Source organism: Notothenia coriiceps, unplaced genomic scaffold (assembly GCF_000735185.1).
Source record: "Notothenia coriiceps isolate Sejong01 unplaced genomic scaffold, NC01 NC01_scaffold00005052, whole genome shotgun sequence".
NCBI classification, from domain to species: Eukaryota; Metazoa; Chordata; class Actinopteri; order Perciformes; family Nototheniidae; genus Notothenia; species Notothenia coriiceps.
The window spans coordinates 25,967-33,130 of record NW_011337753.1 but is presented as its reverse complement, the minus strand read 5'-3'; the positions used below and the strand labels follow the sequence as shown (position 1 = coordinate 33,130).

Here is a 7,164-nt window from a genome sequence, read left to right as displayed (position 1 = left end):
CTGCCAGAGTGTTGTTTCCTTTCAGAGATTTATTAACACATATTTTAAGATGAGGTCTAACTACCGTAGTTTAGATTCAAATGCAGCCCTACATGCTACAGGCATCATGACGTGCTTATCTTTGCCACATTAGATCATTTCTGGATTATGCTATCCTGTCGACCTAACAATTTATCCCATAACAAGTGTGTGTGGGCTAGTTTGAGGGTAAACATTAAAAACTGTTCCTGAAAATCAGTCCCAGTCTGGCCCCATCACGGCGGTGTCAGGGCCTGGACAGCCCCACTCAGGGACCCCACACTCGTTCTATTGCCTTCCTGATTGCCATTGGAGATTAGCTGACCTCAGAACCTGAGAGGAGGTGGTATTACTCACCTCGACCATGCCCCCTCTGCTCTGCAGGTTTCCAATCAGAACTGGCGCCAAGCTCCCATTCCCCGGCAGCCACACTTGGAGGTCATGGTTCTCTCAAACATCTGCTTGTGACAAATAGCTGCAGGAGGGATGGCCCACTGAGACGAGATGAGAGATTCTGCTGGTGAGAGGGAGAAAAGGTAGAGTAGGTGAGCAGGACAGGCCTACAGAGCAGGGAGCCCCAAGCAGGGGAACGATCCTCGGGGCAACCCCTCTGCAACACGCCACAAGAGAGGAGACATTGTCATAATTAATAAATAATTGTAGCAGCACTCGCAGAAAGTTTTCGTAAAAAAGACAGGACACTAATGAAGTTGTGCTTATTTCAAATTTCTGTTATCATGAAATATTAATTGTAATTTAGGGGATTAAGGCACTGGAAGTTTTTACTCTCAGCAAACAGGCCTTTACCTTTAATATCATCATCCAGTGTGCTTCTCTTTTCTACGGTCCATCTTCTTGACTCTGTTTTATCATCATGCATGCATCTCATGCTCCCTCTTGAGAATTCCTAGTATAGTCCTTTCTGATTACCATCTTAGTGTATGTCTTACCTTCAGTTCACCTCAAAACTTTTAGAAACACACACTTGCAAAAGGAAGCGGAGAGAGTAGGACAGAAAGGGGGAGGAAGAAAGAGAGAGCGAGATGGTGTTCATGTTTTAAACATGAGGGGGTTTTGTTGCCTGTGTTTTGCTCTAAGCCATAATTAAATTCTTAATTAGCGAGCCCTCTGGAAGAAATACAAGATGTAATTCAATTTAAGGCCCCAACTCATTTGGCCAACAGTAAAGAAGAAAAGAGAGGGGAAGAGACAGTGCGGAGGTAAGGAGGCAACCCCGGCGGTAACAAATGAGCACAATGTTTTAAATTGAACTCGCTGTGTTAATGCTGCTTCTGCAAATATATCTATATCTCCATGAAGATCTCAGAGAACGACATCCTCCATCCACCAGCCAGAAAAGGGATGAAAGACAGACTGAAGGGATGTCATTATTTATTTCCTGTTCATGGATGTATGCCCACCCATTCATTAATGCAACTGAGGATATCTGTCAATACCCCGCTGAATGGATTGATTATTTGCTTACCCAGTCCTGTCCTGGTGTGCATAGAGACCGACTGCATAGATAGAGAACATGGTGAAGCTAGGATTATCAGAAAACTAACTTTAGGCAAAAAGAAAAAGTAGTCTGAGTACTGCACTTGAAATTCATGCAGCAACTCTAATCTGTTATACACATTTCATGATCCAGATTATCCCTCTCCTTAACCCTCAGCTCTGACCATGCCGTGCTGGACCAGGAAACCATCAAGCCTTACCCACAGGCTGGCCTGAAAACTCCAACTCATCCAAGTGGGAAATAGAAAATCCATTTTTTTAATATGTCTGCTAAGGTCTTTAGTCAAGCCTGGCCTCTCCCTGAGCCTGCCTGACCTACCCCAGAACAGCTGTGACATAGCTGTGAGGCTCCGAGGAGGAGTGTGGATTTGCCGCAGCCCTTTGATGTGTCAGCAGTGCATTGGCGGCACACCTCTGTACAATATTGAAATGTGATGCAATGACGATAGGTAAGGGTGAAGAAGTGCCTGGGGCTAATTGAATATGCTCTGCCCTGCACGGCCTCCCTTGCCTCTAGGTTCTCAATTCCCCCCTTGAAATTGCAGATGTGTTGTGTGTTTGTGTAGATGCGTGTGGGTGTGATATTTTAAGTGTGTATGAGGAGTGCATTCAGGTGAGAAAGTAAAAAAATATAAGTGTATGTGTTAGCACATGTGCCCGTCTAAGTGAGTCAATTGTTCTTTTGACACTTTTTTCTTGAAAAAACTGATTTAAAAAAAAAAAGATGCATTTATTTAGAAAGATCTGGCCTCCTGTCAGAAATTCTGACCCCATTTACTGATGCTGAGCTGGAGGGTCAACTCCCAGGTGATTCAGTGAGCAGAGAGGCAAGCTGACAAATGTAGTCATGGTCCGACCTTCGCGGCCACTGCAGAGCTCTGCTGATCTGGAAGTAAGCAGCCGGCATCCTGGGACGACGGAGGCCTCGTGGCCGACGGAGTGGAGCTGAGAGTGAGGGGGATGATTGTGCAGTCAGATCAGCTCTGCGGAGGCGAGGGTTTAGAGGCTTTAACGTGTACGCAGCATATGTAATCCCCGAGCCCCAGAGTAGGACTGTGTGCCAGTAGGATTCTCAGCAGTGATGCCATTCTGAAGAAGACCGAGAAAAGATTTTCTATGATAAAATATATCCATTAATTAATTCAAGGATGCACAAGACTTCTTCTTGCTCTCTGCAAAGTCAAAAAGACTCAGGGTTCTGATGTTTATCTTTCAGCTTTATCATAAAATACCCCTGAAGGCGCAGTTTGTCTGCTTGCATATCTCAACCTATGAATGGCTTTTCTTTGATTCATCAAACACAATCAGCAGATTTAATGAGTGTGCATGAAGATCCTGCTCTAACCAGTATGCAGCTCTGCATGACAACCCCATCATCTAATTATCTTATTAGGCATACTATTCAAAACATCAGGGGTATTAGATTACAAATTCCTCGTCTGCTCAACAGAAACTGGAAACTCTGATCTCCACAACAGGAAGATGAGGACATTGTGCTTATTGGAGTCTACCGTTCTGTTTTCTGCGCCTCCTACCCTTCCCTTCCCTTGGTTCACACCTCTCAGTGGGAGGGTGAGGAAACCACGCATCAGCTCTGCCGCATTGTGAAGGAAAAAAGCAGACGGAAAATAATGCTCTTTTGTAATACATAAGCCTGCTAGAGAGAGTCATTATTTTTTGCACAATCAGAGAAAAAAAGAGAAGAGCAATCTGTTACTTAGTGCCTTTGATAAACTTGGTCTTATCAGCATTAGGAAGGTGGATGCCTGTATCACAAATAACAGTTGCAATTATGACTTTTAAATCAGTGCAAATGTATTCTGTAAATTGCCAAAATAAATCAAATAAATTTCAGTAGTTAAAAATGAAACATACTTTTTCACCAACTACTAATTTGAGAATTTTTTTTTTAAATGAGCTAATCAGCCCCCAAACGCCACTTCATCTTAACATTGTTGTCTAAAACTAATTGAGAGTTAGAAACGTCTTTTAGCAACTGAGAGTGCTGCATGAAGTCGAGTGAATCCAACCAGGATGATTACTCATTTGTACAGTTGATCATTTCCTTTTCAAAGTAGCATTAATGATCTGTAATTATATCAATCCTCATTTAGATCCTTGAATTCATTTCCCCCTTTTCTGACTAAGCAGCCACTTCATGACATACTGTGAGCATGTGAGCAAAAGTTGATGTAACTCATAATTAATGCAATCAGATACATGCATGAGCTACAGATTCTTGATATTCTAAGGGGTCTTCAGAGAAAATCAATCTCATGAGGAGGATGTGAAAAAACATTAAAAACGACTGATCTTATCAGATAGAATACACATGGGGTTGTCTTTTCTATGTAATAACTACAGCGTCCAAAGGTCACTCTGCTATTGGAGTTGAATGTGTACTGTATTCCCACATTTACCGTATATGCACGATCAAATGAAAAATTAAAATTAAATCTGATTATTAGATTAAAGGGAAAGTGTAATCAGGATCTTGCGCGTTAGTGAGGATTCTTACAGTTGGTGCATGATGTGCATGCTCATTCACCTCAAAAGGAGATGAGAGGAGATGTTTAGCCATCGGGAAAATGACACCATAATTTCTTACAGGCAGCTATCTGAGCAAGAATACATTTCAATCTCTGTTTCAGGGCATTCATTGTTTTCCTACTATTCAATAACCCATTCTCATTTCAACAGAAGCTCTTATTTTCTAGAATGTGCTTATTTGGTGTGAAGTACCCATCAGCCAGGAACCCGCCTTGAGACAAGCTTATTCATTCCATCACCTGTCTGCTACACATTTCTCTGAGCTCTTGACTTGTGTGCCGCCAGCTTGACATGCTGCAGCGAGTCCACGATATCTCGCTCTATTAGGAACCCAGGCTTTAGCATGGGGAGCAGCTCTGTGCTGACATGCAGAGCAGCTTGATGGGTTGTGTGCCACTTTTAAATAACATTTTGCTGCTGGTTTGAGGGGGTTAATTATATCTAGGTCACTGTTTTTTTATGAGATCTAAGGATGTATACCAACCGACACAAGCAGGGGGAAAAAAAGCTGCAAATAAGGAAGAACATCAACACAAAAACAGCATTTGCATGTTTGTGTGCGTGCGCAGACAACACATATACATTCACAAACATACACACACACACTGAATACACAAATACTACAATCAGAAGCCTCCAGAGCAACTAAGCCACTGGATGGATGCCTGGAAATTGGGTCATCTAAAGCCTTAAATGCAGTCTTTTTTTTCAAATTCTTTTAATCTTCAACATCTCGCATTTGCATTCGTATTTGCATTAGATGCTAGAGAATATGTTGAGCAGTGTAAAAAGCAAAAAAAACTCTCCCCTATTACAGTCTGAGCAGAACTGCCCCCAACGGTGTCATACTATGTGAGCAAACATTTTGATCTTGAGAAAATCTGATCAAAACGTTACCAGTAAAGGGTGCAGCCAGTGATCAAAACGTACAATACATCCAGTGAGTAATATAATCCTACAATTGCTGAAATATTTTTATATGCTTCTTTATGCTATTTTTTTTTTATTATGTCTTACCACTCCTTAACACCTACAACGGATCTTTCCAGATGGGCAAGCAGAGCAATCAGAGGTGACATCAGTGGTACAAAAAATATCTCACCCCTCCATGGTCAGCTAATTAGATCATTCTAAGTGGGGGTTGTTAAAACAACCCTTGGTAATGTCATATACTGCAGTCCTAATGATTATTAAAAGCACCATTCATTGTTTACCTGCTAATTTAAATGTGAGGCATACTGTCCCACGATTATATAGAGTATTATATTGTAATGCCTTTCTGAATAAACTGGATACATATATTCATATAAGGGATATAAAGGTGTTACTGTTGTTGCATCAAGTATTGCCATGTTCCTGCCCTGGGCACACCAAGATAAATACAAATTCTGATTAATGAAAGTCTGTACTTTTATGTTTCCTTGAGTCATTTTTAAAGAATGCTTTCTTGCAAGTGAGCAATTTTTAGACATAAGAGTAATGAGAGTGAAGATCTGTCCTTTAGAGTAGCAAGGCACATTATTCTGGAATGCACCTGATCAAACTAGAAACCATTTATAAAACCTGCACTGATAGGATTTGCCTTCACCCATCAAATTGTGTGAGATGACCACGACAAAATACATTCATTTTAGAGTTAGCTGACGGAAACGGAGAAAGATTGTGCTTTATTTTTACCCACAAAATGTTTTAAATAAGGAAAGCAAATAAGAGTAACTTCCCTTTGTTTCTCATCATTTGTATCTGATATCTAAAGTCGCAGTTCTACCACAAAATCTGTGGGGCAGTTCGTTAAAAGTTCAAAAATAATCAGAACTTAGAAAGACTGTAGATCGCTTTAAGCATAACCAGTTTGGTTATTCTGAGACAATAAACAGAGCATCTCAAAAACTAGAAATAGCCAGGAAAAGCCTACTTCAAATGTCTTGTCACTATAAAGTACAGGCTCCAAATACCAAGGAGCTTATTTCCTAACTCTGTTAAACCTGGAAAAGGTTAATTGGGAGTAAAGACAAATCCTTTTATTACTTTAACCAAAGTTTAGTTCAAGGACATTAAACGGCAAGCAGGAAACAGCCGTTAGAGGTGCAGTTGTATGATCATTAACTCTCAAAGGAACAGGTTATTACATCATTGTACTTTGCAGCGACAGTGTGCATTTTCCAAATAGTATTCGCCAACTTAATCAGCTGAAATATCATAATGCAGATACTTTTGTCAATTCCTATCTGCAATTTCCAGATGCACCCTGGAGTATTACATTATTAGGCTGCTGCTATGATTTATTCCCACTGATGCTGCAGATCCATCTAAATGATGCCTTTCATTTCATTCGTTGTTTGGAATGATGCATGTTAGCGCTCTGTAATTGAGATGTTCAGTCCCTCCCCAGTGTCCCCTCCTGACATTTGCTGGGGGTTCCGATGAAAAAGACAATTTCCATATCAAACACCGGTTAAACCATTCTCTCGGGAAATACTTTTTTCCCCATGTAGCATAGTTATTTTCTCTGATGTTTGTTTATTATTTCTCCCATCATGATTATTTGATTATTCTTAATAAATGTGTCAGGATTGTTTACAATTGATGTGGTTAATGCGAGGAGTTAGCGGGATCTGAGGGCGGCTGTTTTGAAGTTCACTAAAACAGTATTATACACATGTTGGGAAGAGGCAACTACTTCCAAAGAGGTAGATTTAAAACAGTTGAATATCTGAGAGGACAATACACACACAAATCACAAAAAAAAACATCTGAGGATTTCAAATAGCAAACTGGGCGTCTCAGAGCTTGGATTTGAGGTAGGTTAAAATATGTTTTTCGGATAGTAAGATGCCCCCATCACATGTAGCGACATCCCCCTCTCTTCTCCCATCACCACAACTAGCCTTCATAAATAATTAAAGATTTAATCTGTGATATTTTCAAAAGGTCAGAGGCACAACAAAGGGAGAGAAATGTCAGTCCATTCTCTGCAGGAGCTCATTCAGTAATAACTCCACACTGGGTTTATGTTTTCACCTCAAAGCTCTAGGAAGTGGGCCAAAAGATATGAAGATGTGTGAGGAAGGGGGGGGG

General features: G+C 40.8%; 1 long non-coding RNA gene across 1 annotated transcript in view; it reads right to left on the bottom strand.

Annotated features, from left to right (window-relative positions):
- Window positions 1–380: 380 nt before the first annotated feature.
- The window catches only part of LOC104942776 (uncharacterized), a 20,029-nt gene continuing 13,245 nt past the window's right edge, over window positions 381–7,164 (bottom strand). Inside the window, exon 3 of the long non-coding RNA XR_798050.1 lies at window positions 381–535. This is a non-coding gene — a long non-coding RNA (uncharacterized lncRNA). The remainder of the gene's footprint in view (window positions 536–7,164) is intronic.